This window comes from Toxorhynchites rutilus, chromosome 3, assembly GCF_029784135.1.
Source record: "Toxorhynchites rutilus septentrionalis strain SRP chromosome 3, ASM2978413v1, whole genome shotgun sequence".
Taxonomy (NCBI): domain Eukaryota; kingdom Metazoa; phylum Arthropoda; class Insecta; order Diptera; family Culicidae; genus Toxorhynchites; species Toxorhynchites rutilus.
In genome coordinates, this window is record NC_073746.1 from 77,193,322 (window position 1) to 77,209,957 (window position 16,636).

The window sequence follows — 16,636 nt, forward strand, 5'->3', positions numbered from 1 at the left end:
AAAACGAAAAAATAACACCCCTCTGATTTTCGGATATATTATGTGAAAAAATATAGCGCCCTCTATCTTAAACCAAGAAAACTATGAAAAATAAACTAAATCAATAATTACAAAAACGAAAATCCAAATTTTCCGCAAAAGTAATATTTTTATCAAAAAAAACTTTAGTTTCAATTTGATATGTCGATCATCTGAATCGGCCCAGTAGTTCAAAAGTTATGAACTTTTTTAGTGGAAATAGGGGGAAAAATTGTTAATTGAGGGGCTTAGAATAAAAGGAGTGTAAGTGATTTGATCGATTTCTCTACATCGACTCTCTCTTTTGTTCATAACTTAGCTGCAAATACATTCCCAGCTATATTTGACAATGTGGAAGATAGGTCAGAACCTCATCTATCGGATTCAATAGCAATCTTAAATTGGAACGTTTTTTTACAGTTGAGTTTTTAACTGAATAAAAAGTTGATGGAGAGAAGTCACTTACACCCCTTGCATTCTAAGCCCCTCAATTATAAATTATTGACGGTAAACTTTGGAAAATCATATCTCAAAAACGAAAATATCGATATAAGTTATGTAAAAAATCCTAAGCTTTCAAGAAAAAATATAAAAGAATACAGCGCCCTCCAGTCCAAAGCCATGAAAACAACTACAAACGACTACAATCAGTAATAACGAGAATAAAATCCATTTTATTTGCGCGTTCAATATTTTTCGAAAAAATAGCTCATTGGCTTTAATTTGATATGTCGATCATCTAAATAAGTTCAGTGATTCAAAAGTCATGATTTTTTGAAAAGGGGATTTTTGGGAAAAGGTGGAAAAAGAGATTTTTTGGGCACCCTAAAATGGAAATGGGCACTCTAATGAACAAATAAAAAATACGGGTCTAATGTTTTGCAATAAAAAAAAATTACCATTTTTGACGAAAATCTGAGAAAACCACTATATTGGTTTGGCCTGGAATGGGTCATTATTTTTGGAGTCGGTGTCGGATACGTAAAAATTTTACCGACTCCGACTAGTTAAATGATCTAAAAAAATCAAAATATGTAGATCATAAACAAAATTTGTATTTTAGTTTTAAGTTTGATGTTAATTTTGTTTATTAATAATAACTAATAATGCGAATAAAATGGTAATTATAATTTGCAGAATCGCCGTAGAACAGCAACTTTTTACACTTTGTATCTGTGAAATACTATAGTGATTTATGAACAAAGAAAATATAACCGTCTTGTTCTTAATTTATGTCGCTAATTCATGAGCGAAAATTATGGTTGTGGGAGGCAATAGCCCTTTATTATTGTTCCTAAATGAAACGGTTAATCATAGGTTTTATTTATATCTACTTTCAATTTGTGATGTTCACTTGATAGATACAATCGAAGCTAAAAATATGTGAAAAAAATAATCGGTTTTGTTCTCATTAATTTTCTATTCACCGTAGAAAGGCTACTTATTGTGAAGTCAGATCTTCGAGCCTCCATAAAGGTTGATTTGGCTGAAGCAATTTGATGTTTGTTTTTATTGTCGAATCAGATATAAAATATAAAATGTTCTAATGAAAAACCTGGTTCAGAATTATTTCATTTTTGTCAGCAGGGGTCGGAGTTGGAGTCGGTACTAATAATTGTGGGGAGTTGGAGTCAGAGTCGGAGTCGGAAATTTTTTCTCCGACTCCACAGCCCCACAAATCAGGACAAAATATCATATGTCCTTTGTGTGCTCCTAAGAAAGACAGCAAGCGTTCCTTATGACATTATCCTCTGTTCAACTTCGAGTCTATCGTATTTATGATAAAAACCTAGGTTTTTGCTTCATAGGTGCAAATGCCTTGCCAAACCAAGAAGTTCAGAGCGAGTTTATTCATGATCACGAACTCAAATCTATCGGAGACTTTGTGTAAAAGCCCCATAAGGATGAAGATATTGCGTTCTGACCGGAACATAGCTTTTGCACGTAAAGAAGACAATCCCCCAAATGCAACCCATACGCGGCTAATCGTGTTGTTTTGGGTCATACTGTCGCAGTCGGTGTACGGAAATGGTTGGGAAGCCATCTCAGCTCAACAGCTCAAATCCCGTATCATCAGATGCGCCAAAAAAAAAAAGAGGGCCTTAAGATGGTCTAGTAACTAGACTCTAGTTCCACACCTCAAACCCATATTGTATGCATTGTAAGTGAAAATGCAATAAAGAATTGTATTTAAAAAAGGGTCTACCAAACGTGTTTTCATATAGTTCCGCTACTTATGATTCACCCGTTATTTGTCCTTAATTGTCATTTGGGGTCAGTATTCTACAACTCGACTTAGAAATTCAAATATTAATTTCCAGATTTTTTGGCAAAATAAATAGAATGAAAATTAATTTTAGTAGTATTGTGAATTGATACTGTGTTTGATTATTGGTGAACATTTGAAAAGAATAAGAGTACAATTCAACAATGTTTGTTTTCGCCTTCTTCTAGAACTTTTGGAAAATCGGAACTGTGTAATATAGAGACTAAGCAATCTGGCATTCTAGTGTATGTTTATCTCATTAGAATTAATGAGTTGACTTCACGTGTTTGATCTATTTTTCGAATTTAAATATCAGCGTCCCATAAACAAAGTTCATCATATGACAGGATTGGCTTGACCGAAGTTTATTGATACCCATCGTTATATTCCCGCGCTCTGTATCAGCAATCTTAAAATATAAATGACCCTCAGTACTGTAGTGAACGCAGAAACGCAAAAGAAAGTGAAATTGGTACATTGGCTGCGACTGAACGCAATAAAAATAAAAAAAAGGAAATAAAAATAAAGACGTGAAATCTACGCACAGCCAGTGGGAGTGCACAATCTCCACACATATACATGTTGTTGCATTCGCCCAAACTCGTCGCGATCGTCTGCTGCATCCTGTTTGATGATCGACCTTCTGCGTTGCCTTCGAGGCCTCGGCTCGGCTGAATGAGTGTGTGTGTGTGTGCGCGTGTGTAGTTTCGGTTTGCGCCACTGCCGATTAAGAATGTGGGTAAAAGTTGATAAGGAGTTCGCTGGAAAAAAGCACTCGCTCCGGAATAATACCGACAGGAACCGCAAGTCACTTGAGGCCGTGAGGGACGTGAGTAAGTTTGGAGAACAAAGGTGCAGAAAGAAGCCCGAAACGACGAAACGCCAGGAAGAATAAGTGAAGCAAGAGTAAGATCAACGTCGGATGAAAAGAATCACAGGTACATTTTTTAGGTGTCCTCTCAAATTTCAATGAAAACAAACATTGCGGGATGCGGGAATGACGAAACGGGTATTAAGAGAATGGCACTATAGAGCGCAAAAGAGGTAGAATGTAGAAGGAAACCAGTAAGGCAAGGAACGAAACGTTTGTCTCAGTAACAGAGTAGGGATGCCATGGAAGAACGTTTCCTTTTTTGTCCCGTGGACCTCGAGGGGTATGATTTGTAGGCAACCTGAGAGAAGAAGTGTCCCTCGGGATGATGCTCTGAATTACCGATTGATTCATATGTCGCTCACGTGGATTTCTTCTTGATACATAGCCGGTCCATTGTAGTTATAGTTGATAAAATGCAATTTTTTGGGAGCTAGCATTTTCAAAATAAATCAACGACATACGTGTAATATATTTTCATGGTATATATCCGAGCTGTGGAATGGTAACGGTTGTTTCAGGAAAAAAACCAACGTTCTCAACCAATTACGTGTGATCAGCCATTACAACTGGACATGAAATTCTGTCAGATTCTGTCAGATAATCCCGATCAAATGCTATAATTCATCCGTGAGCATTTGCCGTTTGAACCCATTGATAAAGTAAACCGACCATGTGTTTAAGTCTTACCTTAATTGTATACCGTTCTGAGTCATATTTCGAACACTCTGTAATAATAACTTGAAATGCTCAATGCTTTGATGATGTAACTATAAAACTAATATCACAATTGTTTCTTTAGAGTAACCCTTATATCATCAGGGCATTAAGCATTTCTAGTTATTATTACGGAGTGTCAGAAATATGTCCAAAATATGATTCAGAACGGTAATATTTTCTGAAAAATCGGAGCTAACTTTACTGTGAACAGTAGGGTTGAGAAAATTAGTTCTCCGTATCACCGGACACAGAGATTACTATGTATCATGTTGTCTCAAAACCCCAATGCGCAAGTAGAATTAGTTGTTTGAGGGAGGATACTGTTTCCATCGCCATGTTCAAATCCAGTTCAAAGACACGTGTGTATCAATCGAAGCCTGTAATGCAAATGGAAGTAAAATGAAAGCCTTAAAAATAAATATGCAATGAACATGAAATATTTAGAATGCGTATAACATAACAATTGGGAACATTTCCATGCACTTATTATAATGAAGAAAAATCAAATGAGGGGTTTAGAAGGAAAGGGGTGCAAGTGACTTGATCGATTTTTCTTTATCAACTTTTTCTTTAATTAATAACTCAATTGCAAAAATGTTCCAATTTGAGTTTGCTATTGAATCCGATAGATGAGGCTCTGATCTGTCTTCCGCATCGTCAAATACAGCTGGGAATGTGTTTGCAGCTAAGTTATGATCAAAAGAGAGAGTCGGTGTAAAAAAATCGATGATGTCACTTACACCCCTTTCATTTTGAGCCCCTCACACATAATTGCTGATAATTGCTTTAAACCGAATTTATTGACCAAAATTAAATGAAATTGATGGTAAGCTAATAAATTAAGCTATTAGTGCAAAAACATTACCATATGCTGCTTTGGAAGACCTGAATAATTATTTGCTGTTCGATTTTTAGTACGATTAGAAATAATACCGAGTTTACCTGTGAGCTATGTTAATGGGCCCTGAACCTGTGTTACTCATGAGTAAAATTTGTACATCGAATCATGGAGCATCATACTCAAGCGAAATACGAAAATAAAGCACGCGATACTGAAGTTAAAAACTAGTGTCTTTGTTGCGATGAACCGTCAGTCTCGTTCTACGCTCAGAGCAGTGATTGTTTTCAAATAATAAATTGCCGTCATGTATGTGTCTTATGGAAAAAAAGTAGAAGGATTCGAGCCTAGAGGCATGGACGGAAACTTGACGTAGGACTTTGAGGCTAATTGTTTTGTAACTGTTCAGAGATCCGTAGATATAATTCATGATCCATGTGGTGGCTCTATAAAACTCGTTTGAACATCAAACGGGTGGTTAGAGTCGTAGTGGTAGAAAGAATCCGGAACCATTTATTATTAATAATTTCTATTTTCAATTCTTCTATTTTTCTGTTGGAAAAAAGAACCCACATTTACACGAAGAACTCGACATTCTCTGGTTTTCTTGTATCGATGTTTATAAATGTACATAAAAATTCGTATTGATAAAACCGCCTCTACAGAAATATTAATCGAGCGGTTGCCTTTTTCTTTCCTAATTTAGTTGAATGCGACAAGAAATCATCATCTCACTGTGTATTGAACCTTGAACTTAAGTTTAAATAGCTGGCATGTCTCGGCGAATTATCCTCGTCTGAAGCGATGCTTGTGGTGGGTCAAAGCAATTATATCGCCATTTATGACAATATTATATCCTACATAAGACAACAACCTTTCTAATAAAAATAGAAGGGTCTGAGCCTCGGGACACGGACGGAAGTTTGACGTAGGACTGTGATTGTTCGGAACAGTTGTTTTGACGTAGGATTACGTCTTTCGGGAACATATTGGAGTACAAATTGAAAATCGAAAATCGAGCACATCGTGAAAATTGTCCAATTCAAACGCTCATTGCTCAGTCATTTCATGATGGATTGATGGAATTTTTGCGTCATTCAATTTCGGCACTCCATAACAATGTTTTATATTGAATAAGATAATATTTGTCATGAAACTAACTATCGAACAATTGAAAAATCTCAGCTCCTAACGGAAATATTCACTTCTAATTGGTCGAAATTGACGACACATGCGGCGGTCCCCTAACAGAGACATCAAAACAAAGGTGCCCGAGGGAAATCGGAAAAGTGAAGAAATATTCGAAAAAGTAATTTCCCATATGCTCTACATATAGTCTTAGGTGTTGTTAGTCCAATGAAAGTTCGCATTGGGTTGAATAAACATTCAGAAAGTAAAAATTATAAAACAAAATTACCTTTTCCATTTCAAATATGTTTTCTCTATACTAAAATAACATGTTTTAACTGATGAGAAAAATTGATAATTGTGTTCGGTATTGGTAATTATCTTATATTACATTGGTGAGTTTTTTTTCTTTGTTAATTCATACATAACACAGTAGGCATCTCATATAGTGTCACAGAGGGCGGCTTTCATCATATCTCATTCCACTTCGGCATCTTCTATTTGATACGCACCATCGAACGACTGTTTACCATACTTCTGTCATCATCACTCGGTAAACACTGGTGAAGTAAACAAACAATACCCAACAACCAAACAAAATTGCCCTTTTCAGGGCCACCAAATTTTTATCAAAGAGTTTACTGATGTAATTCTTCAAACATTCTTCAAAAATCAACAGATAGTCTAACGGAATCCTACGTCAACTATGTGGTCGTGTGTGTCCGAGAACCCTCCTGTGACTTTTTTAAAAAATGTAATCTAATAGTTTAACACTTTGAAACTCCAAATAGTAGCCCTGAAAAGCGCCGTTTGTTATATGTACTCAAAACCGTCGAACAGTTTGTAACGAACAAAAAAACAAAATAAGCTTCGGTAGCAAGTTCAACTGTCTAACTGAAAATGATTAATCAATATCAGTGTGACACATAACATGATGGAATGGTAGATATGTAAATCGGTAAACAAAAAAAATATCGCCATTGATTACACTGAATATGAAGTTTATGGTAAAGAAACAAAAAATAAGTTGAAAATACTTACGATTTCGTGATATTTTGAGGTAAAATACACATGAAATCATGAAGTTGATTTATTTTGGATGGATAGTTCTGGTATTGTGGTTTCTTTCCATTGTCTTATTATTATTATTAGTCTTACTCTAAGGCATCGGGAGTAGTAGCTTTTTTGGTGAAACTATGTTCGTTTGCAGACTATCACAATCAAGTCGTATTGGTTCTACTGCTCAATCTATCATAGAAGGAATTGAGTGCTCGAGAATTGTTAATAAGAGTCATGAAGATTTGATTATTTCATTTCGTCTCATTTTTGTGATGCGATGTAATTCCGATCTCAATATGTCCTCGCATGATATGCGCTGCCATTCACCTAGTATTGATATCATTTTTCGCTGTACAATTTCCCATGTTGTCGCAGCCCGGAAGACACTCGCTTAAGTCACGCCTTCATATACAGAAGACATTCGCTAACTGGACTATCTTCAACTGGACATATCTAGAACAGGGCTAAAGTTAACTAGGCTACAAAGCAGTCATGTATCAATAATAGATGTCATCTTAAATTTGAAGAATTATATTTGCTGTTGTGCAGTACAATCAGCGAGTCAAATTCAATAATTATATTGATTTTCCGGCCCAATTGACGAACGATCACTGTATGGGTGACACTTTCCTCGTTACTTTGATGATATCTTGCATGAAATTTGAGTGATGCATGAAATCTTTCATGTTTACATTCTGGCTAATTTGTTTAATAGAATGAATTATTGCACACAATTTTGTGTTGCATGCATGAGAACGAAGTTGAAAGAAAGAATGCATAATACATGATTTACCTTCGCATCCGCTTGCAAAACATACCTTTTTTTATTTGTTAAATTGCTCACTTGTTTTATTATTTACACTATTGATGTCTGAGGCGAAAAAAATGCTGGATAAATTCGCCGTCTAATGGTATATATTATAACATATATCGTAAGAACGATTCTGCGTAATATGCATTTGAAAACTCTTAATAATCGTTACATTTTTCGTAGAGTGACCTCCCTATATAGAAATCAAAGACGTAGTCCTACGTCAAAAAACAAATACAGTCAACCTTCATTAACTCGATATCCAAAGGACCATCGAGTTATAGAGGTATCGAGTTATGGAGAGAACAATGCTTGTAAAATAAATCAAAGGTGTCATGAAATCCATCGAGTTAGGGAAAATATCCAGTTACAGATCATCGAATAAGATAGAGATGACTGTACAAACAAAAATTACGATAGCAAATTCCGATTTTTCGCGAGCGTTTTATTTTGATAGAATAATAGCTTATTGGCTTCAATTTGATATATCGATCATCTAAATCGGGTCAGTAGTTCAAATACACGATTTAAAAAAAGTCATTTTTGGAAAAAAATAATAATTTGTATATAAAATTTTAAATTTTTCGGACCATAGGTTAAATTTTAAAAGTCATAACATAAGTACGAATAACAGCACCTCTCTGATTCTTGGATATGTTATGTAGAAAAACAGCTTTCAAGAAAAAATATAAAAAATACAGCCGTCTTGGTACCGAGATCATGAAAACCATAAAAAAAACAAATACAATCAATAATACCATAGTAATATTTTTTTCAAAAAAAAAGCCTCATTGGCAATTACTATATCGATCGTCTGAATTGGTCCAGTTGCTCAAAAGTAATGATTTTTTTAAAGAAGTAATTGTTCTAAAAAAAAAAGAGAAAAAGGTAGATTTTACGGACCTTAAAATGGAAATGGGCTTCCTAAAATAAAAAAATAAAAAAAACAACTGTTCACGTAAATCTGAGAACCACTGTATTGGTTTGACATGGAATGGCTGTATTGCGAATGTTGGAGATGTAATTTCGCTAAGAGATACTGAAAAGGAACTTGGATATTAAATACGTTCAGTGTTTCCGTATCGCTCTAGACAAAGAGGAATCAACAGAACATGTTGATACCGAGGCTGAGAGTTGATTTGAAAATTTTATTTTTAAAAGGGTTTGCACTGTATAGAAATATGATCTGCACTGTATAGAAATATGAAAAAAAAAATAAAAGCAACATTATGAACCATGTATTTACTGCTTGGATTTGGAACGTTTATAACTCGACCATTTCTCGACAGGTTGCAAAGCTTTTCGCATAAATCGATTAAAGATATTTTGAAATTATATATTGCGCTGGGGAAAAGTAATCCATTATTTTTGGATCAAAATCTTTTTTACTATGTTGTTGGGTCAAATTGGGTGAAATATGCACCGTTTTGTTGGAAATAGCCATTTTAAATACAACTTCAAAATGTCTACACTCTACACTCTGTCAAACTTCTATAAGACCACCTTGATTCTGTTTCGTTGCAACACAAGCAGTTAGAATTTCAACAGGATACATTCATGAATTGTTGACTGCTTAGAATAAAGTATATTTAACGTCAATTTCGTTCAAAAGAGTTGTTTATTTATTGTGCTTAATTATGATAATTTTAGCTGTCCAGTTTCTATAAGACCACTTCAAAATTCATAAATATTATCAATGAAAAAATCGGAATTGTATTAGGAATTAGAATATAAATTGAAGCGTTGTTTGTTTACACAAAGCAGCAAGATCATCATCTGGTCTTATAGAAGTTGGACAGAGTGTATTGGAGAAAAACTCGAGCAATAGATTTTTACAATCTTCTCTGATCCCAAATTCGAGTTCGAGTGTATTGTACTAATTTTTTTTTAAATTAAAAAAAAAATCAAAATTAGAAGAAAAATAAAATGAAACAAACAAATGGCACGTATGTTACTGTTACAGTATTGATAACATTAATACCATTGACAATTTCAGCGGCCTGGCTTGCATTTTCGCCTGTACAAATTTTTTTTTCTGTATTATAGTGACTTTCAATACTTCTCGGCGTGTTCGTCACTCTAACCTTCCATTTTGGAAGAATGTCGGGAGTGAGAATTGAACTCGTGATCTTCAGCGTGAGAGATATAGATGTTACCATTATACCAGATCACCTCAAAAGAAGAAGTGATTGTGATTGTAGGATTGTAGGAGATTGTACGATTTCAGGATCGATATTACGTGAGATATTGATCACTAAAGCAAATGGATTACTAAAATTATGGATTACTTTTTCCCCAACTTAATACTTTGGGATTGAACTCTATATTTTGTTAATCAAACTACTGATGAATTGTAATATAAAAGAGCTGTTTTTTCGGATTTCGCTTCTTTTTCGCCCCATTTAATTATGTTGTTGAATAAGCTTCAATTTGAGGTAAACTTAATGAATTGTAGAGTGGCTTGAGAGCTATAGTTTGGTTGATAGAAAAAACATAGTTTCCGGAAGAAAATTAATAAAAAACACTAACTTTTAAGTTTTTACCTCTTCGTTCTATAGAAATTTTTATCATAGTTCAAATAAAAGCAACAGAATCGTTGCAAGCAGCGTACTTTTGGAATTAGAGCCAGTTAAAGGTAAACAGTTTAGGCTCAAGAAAAGTAAAATTACTATGTCATACTTTGGATTTGCCCATATGAAACGATTTTTTTTTCATCATATATGACCATCTATTACACTTTAAAATATTTACATCTTCTATGCACTACTTTATACTTGTTAAATACATTGTCGACAGTTAACATTTTGCCACATTTATTGAGCAGCCTTTTTGTTTTCTGCTAACATATTATTGATTCATTTGATTTTAAATCACACATGAAGCTGCAGATTTTTAGATCTTTGCTTCGACACTTTGTATCATTCAAATGAAACAAAATCCGTTGAAAGAATCAATTTTTTCAACATCGTAAAACATTTGCGGCTCAAAAAAGGCGTTGATTTTTCCAGAATCCCATCCGTTATGAAATAGCGCGATCCCTTGAGGTGCTATAAATCACACCAAACTGTTCCTTCTCTCCGATTTCATCGATAACCCTCGGCCTCGGGACGCAGTTTATAAAGACCTCAGCGATAAGAGACCTTCAAACGGCACATAGAGAGGTCCGTGGTGGGTGTGTACTCTCGTTAGGTCTCCCATTGTCTGTCGGAGAACCCGATTCGAAGGACGAACGAAGGAATCGATGTGAGCAGCGGGGTGGGAAGCGAATCACGTACACAGCTTCCATCGCATCCGCAATAATGTCTGGCTGCAGTCGATAATTATTGCGTAATTATGGCTTATGTTTGGCAATGACGGACAATGACGGCCAGCGTCACACATAGCGGCCGGCCACAGGAAATCGTTGTTTACAGCATGTACACAATTAGCAGCCTGTTTGTCTATTTGTGATTCGATCCGTTTACGTTTGGATCTTGCTGCTGGCGCTTGATTTTATTTCACCGATGGCCAAACAACTACACCCCATAGGAATTGTTTCCGTATGCCGGTGAATGTCTGTTGCAATGATTCGGTCAGCACATGACTCGATTTGTCACAATTTAACACGTGCCAGCCCTTGAGGTCAGCGCAGGGGCACACGGCGTTCGTCCGCGGACTGGCGGTAAGCCACTGATCCCTCCTGAGGATATAAACTGGAATCTAGGAGGATTAGCACTTACCGTGTAAGTATTTCCCAGAGCTCCCCGAGGGTGATGCGTCCTCCCAGAGTTTCCTGCACAATGTAATAAATTCCTAACATCCAATTCAATTAAGCTGATATCAAATTAATTAATGCCTGAGTAATGAACGGAATAAAAGTGGCTTCAGCGTCGAAAAGGGCTGCCGGCGATGGGTTCGGGCGGGGAAAGGAAGGATGCTGAGAGCGAACGGTGCGAATATTACTTCGTTCGGTGTATAAATATAAGATGTGAAACCAGAGAAAGTGTCAGGTTGATGATAACAAACTTTGTAAATCCAACTGGAGAATTGTGTATCGGGAGGGTTGGACTGGGATGTGATTTTCCTTTGCTCCATCTCACTCTGCCATAACGTTTATATTGGGCTCATTTGTTAGGGGAAGCGTTATCACAGTGAGAGGAAATGTCATATTTCAGGACAAAATGGTCTGACCCGTTAATCCGAGGGAATGGAAACTAGTGATAAATTTGTTACATTTAGCAAAACGATCCCACTGTCCGATAAATCAATTAAATTCGGATAGCATATTTCAGCTCATCCAACAGATTCAACAACGTAAGGACAAATTTTCATCGATTATCCACCCACCGAGGAAAGGATTGTCGGCGCACGGAATCAAGCGGGTTGGCGAGCATCAACTCCGTTTTAACAAACTGCTATAGTTTCTCGCTTTGCTACGCCAAGGTTTTGAGAGAGAGCCCCCTTTTACCCTTCCCGCGTTGAAGCGGCGAATTCGAGTCGATGAGCAGTTTCACCGAGCGCCGCGATGCGAAGGCAATAACAGTAATGGAAAGCCATAAGCAAAGAGCTGAAATTTTTTAATTAATTTTCTGCGATAAATTATTTTAATTAATTTTGATAAGAATTATAATAAATTACAAATGATCCTGAGACGGTGGTCTTCCCCGAGCAGCGTCCGGGCGGAAGCATCTTCGCTGCGGCTCTGATAACGGGGCAGACAGGAAAAGGGTTTTGTATTTCGATACACCAGCATCAGCGTCGAGCATCCCTCGGCATCTTGGAGCTGCTCGCTATCATCAGCACCCGTGCAAACTAACACGGTTTGCCATGATGCGGTGGCTTGACGTTAGCTAATTAGACTCTTCAGTGGAAAATATAATCCAACAAGCTTTGGCTTCGATAAAATCGATGAATGGGATAAATTTCCTTTCATTTGCGATAACAATAGCGATTTTTCCTGAATCAACAGGTTATTCTGATTTAAAATTCAAACCTTATCTCCATATCCTATCGCGGAGCGACATCAATCCATAACTGCTTTTCGCAGCCTCTCCCTCCGACGAGTCCGCCGTCTCGCCTTGGAAACTGTTTTCTTCTTGCTTTCTATATTTTTAGATCCTGACCTGGCTTGTCGATTTCATTTTTTTTTCTTCAGTTGTTGTTTCGTCATTCCTTTTTGCTGGATGTTTGCTTCTTTGTGCCTTAACTTTGCTGCTGCTACTACTCGTTCACACCCGTGCGCGCCTAGATAACGCTAATTAATTTGATTGAATTAATTATATTTTCATGCTGACTTAAAAGGCCACAACATCGGAGCGTGAATTTTAATCACTTCACTTTCCGTTCGTGTTGCTTCGTCTTTTTTCTTTCGTTTTCTAGTGTGTGTGTGTGTATTTGTGTTTTTGTTTTGATGTTTTTCAGTTGATTGCGTTGTGATTCTTTTTGCTTGGACTCGCCTGGTGGTGACACTTTGCTGGAAATGGAGAGGAAATTGTTATTTTTTTTAAAGAAACTTAACCTCGACAGAGTTCACTCTAGAGACGAAAGAAGTTAAGTGATTTGTTAGGATTCGGAAAATGTGATATGCAGATTTTTATTATATTATACTAGCTGACCCGGCAAACTTCTTCCCGTAAAAAAATGGTTTTTTGTTATCAATACCTTCAAACGTTTACGTTTTCTTACTAAGTGCAAGTTCATGAGTCCAATCTATTGATTGATCTTTTTATCGACCCCGTTGAATTTACGTTTTACTAAAAAAAATCTAGTACTACACAATTCACACAATTCGGGTTCAAGATTTTTCAACCACTAGCAAATAACATGTTTCTCCGTTACATGGAATAAATGTTTGATACAGAAAATATGATAAAATAAAGGTAGGCCCCTCTCCTCTTTTCCCCTTAGAGAGGGGGGAGGAGTGTCTGTTCACCATAGAAATGTTTCGTGCCCCCTAAAATCTTCACATACCAAATTTGGCATTTTCTTGATTAGTTTTCGAGTTATGCAGAAATTTGGGTTTCATTTGTATGGCAACTCCCCCTTAGAGAGGGAGGTGGAGTGTCTAACCACCTTGAAAACATTTATTGCGCCCTAAAACCTCCATATACCTAATATGGTTTCATTTGCTTGATTAATTCTCGAGTAATGCACAAATTTATGTTTCATTTGTGTGACAGCCCCCCGCCTTAGAGAGGAAGATGGAATGTCTAACCACCATAGGAACAGTTATTGCACCCTAAAACCTCCACATGCCAAATTTCGTTTCATTTACTTGACTAGTTCTCGAGTAATGCAGAAATTTGTGTTTCATTTGTGTGACAGCTCCCCCTTAGAGAGGGGGGTGGAGTGTCTAACCACCATAAAAACATTCGTTGCACCCTAAAACCTTCACATGCCAAATTTGGTTTCGTTTGCTTGATTAATTCTCGAGTAATGCAGAAATTTGTGTTTCATTTGTATGACAGCCCCCCTAAGGGAGGGGGGAGGAGTATCTAACCACCATAGAATCATTTTTTGCACCCTAAAACCTCCACATGCCGAATTTCGTTTCATTTATTTGATTAGTTTTCGAGGAATACAAAAATTTGTGTTCCAGACAGACAGAAGTCTATTGTTATATATGTTATTATACGTTAAGTATTTTTCCATTTATTTATTTATATAAACATGCAGCCATTTTTATATTATTGATTTTCATGACATGAAACGCTATGACTCAGGAATAACATTTTATTGAGTGGTTTTTATAGCTGTTTCGATGATGTTGTCTGGCAACAGTGTCGAAAAAATAACGATGCTTCCACCAATACAATCAAAACCATTGCGGAAAATTGAAAAATGAAAATTTAACTTTCAGAGCACTAACTCGAGTTTTCCGACGTTTTTTACTATACATTGCGACGGCAGATGAAAATTTAATATCTTGTGAGTAATCGATTAGAGTTTTATTGATATTACTTGATGGGAAGTAAGCGAAAACGGTCATTTTCTACACACTGTTTCGTAAAATTATTAAATTACGCACGAAGGGTGAGGGAGGGAGATGAAAGAAATGAGCGTCATTGTGACAGCCATTTGTGGCTTCCTTCCACCTTCACCTTAAGCACTCATCTTTTGGAGTCAATAATGGATGCAGACAATTTTTGATACCCTGTTCTGAAAAAAAGCGTATCCCAGTCAAAGCGTTCTGTATCGATCGAAGCACTTTTTTAGGCAATACCTGGTGTACGAAACTCGACACTGTCCGGTTCCTTAACTGGCGGAACCTATGAACAACCGGTTCTATCTTTTCGCTCGGTTCCGAGAAGCGATCACTTTCGATCAAACTGTTCTTGTTCGGATCTGTTGTAAAGAAACGTCCGATGTTCTCGACTAGCTAACAACAACTCCCTCCTAATTTTATTTGTGCGCACAAATTTATCTTCTAAGCTACAATTCTATACATATGTCTGTATATATTTTATTTACACATTCTGCTCCGCCGGCGACGATCGTAGGTAGCGTTGAGACTCGCTTCGTGACGGTGACGTCGATGATCGCGGACGATGATAATGATGATTACAAACACTGATGCATCTCGCTCGGTACAGGCAAGCTCGGCACTCGCTGTTTCCGAACTCTCGCTCTCGTTACTTATTGTTTCGATTGTTGCTATCCTCGTTACTCGGGAATCTCAGCTTATGCTGCTGATCGACACTAGGGTAAGCTGACTCGTAACTGCCACTGGTTCGAACGATTATTTCTCCTGAACACCTGGCTTCAAATGGATCAAACTCACAGAGGATCGCACTCGTGAATATAAAGAGCATTATTTTAACACCGTAGATATTCTGCTTCGGCATTGAGGTTTCTGTCTGGCCGGGCTTTAAGTATGGTTTTTTGTTTTTTGGAATGTCATAGTGAATGTATTTTTCGTCCCCGGTAACGATTCGGTGCCTGGACTCTTTGTATTGAACACTAAAACCACTACTTTCGAATTTTTCAAACTATTTCGTACAAAATCTCAAGGTACAGGGTCACCATAAACTTCCACAATCGTTCACAATCATGCTCATGCGAAATGAATTGTTGTTTTGATAGAAGAAATGAATAAATGAAATATTTTTTTTTTTTTTTTTTTTTTTTTATCTGTATTATAGTGATTTTCAACTCATTAGGCTGGTTCGTCACTTTTACTTCCATTTTTGGAAGAATGTCGGGAGTGAGAATTGAACTCGTGACCTTTAGCGTGAGAGGCATGGATGTTACCACTACGCCAGATCGCCTCCACTGATAAATGAAATAATAAATTTATGGCTTTTAGCTGTGTCCAAGAAAGAAGTGTGTTCTGGTTCGAATGTCCTCCTGAAAATAGTCGTACTAATACTCGTGTTCTCGTGCAGTATTTCTGTAATGGTGTCTCCCTCATGGCCGCTGTTATCATCAGTTTTATTTTCTTTTCGCGAACCGATCTCTGTTCATGGAGGACAGAAACGAAATAATAACGTTCCACCTAAATCACTCAAGTGTTTTCCCCTGTCCGATCAAACAGCTCCAATCCTTTTGTCAGCTCGTAAGGTTTGCTAGCTTACGAGCTACGCGTGCGGTCTATCCTTCAAATAAGTGACGGAAAGACGTTTAAAATATATATTTATTTATAGCTACACTCTGTCTAACTATAACGTTGCAACACAAACAGTTAGAATTACAACAAGATACATTCATACATTGTTGAATGCTTAGAATAAAGTATATTTAACGTCAATTTCGTTCAAATAAGTTGTTTGTTTATTTATTGTGCTTAAATATGATAATTTCAGCTGTCCAGTTTCTATAAGACCACTTCAAAATTCATAAGTCTTATCAATGAAAAATTCAAAACGATCAACTGATTTACATGTAAATAATTGGTAACCTTGCCATTTCGACTAATATCCTTGGGAATTCGTGTTGGAAAACTATTTA

General features: G+C 36.6%; 1 protein-coding gene across 6 annotated transcripts in view; it reads left to right on the forward strand.

Annotated features, from left to right (window-relative positions):
• LOC129775022 (LIM domain transcription factor LMO4) overlaps positions 1–16,636 on the forward strand; it is a 967,612-nt gene that overhangs the window by 249,211 nt on the left and 701,765 nt on the right. For 2 of the 6 annotated variants that reach the window (XM_055779181.1, XM_055779175.1), the window contains exon 2: positions 2,473–3,222. The exons of the other annotated variants lie outside the window; for them this stretch is intronic. The gene's annotated coding sequence lies outside the window, so the exon portion shown is untranslated. The remainder of the gene's footprint in view (positions 1–2,472; positions 3,223–16,636) is intronic. 6 annotated transcript variants of the gene reach the window in all.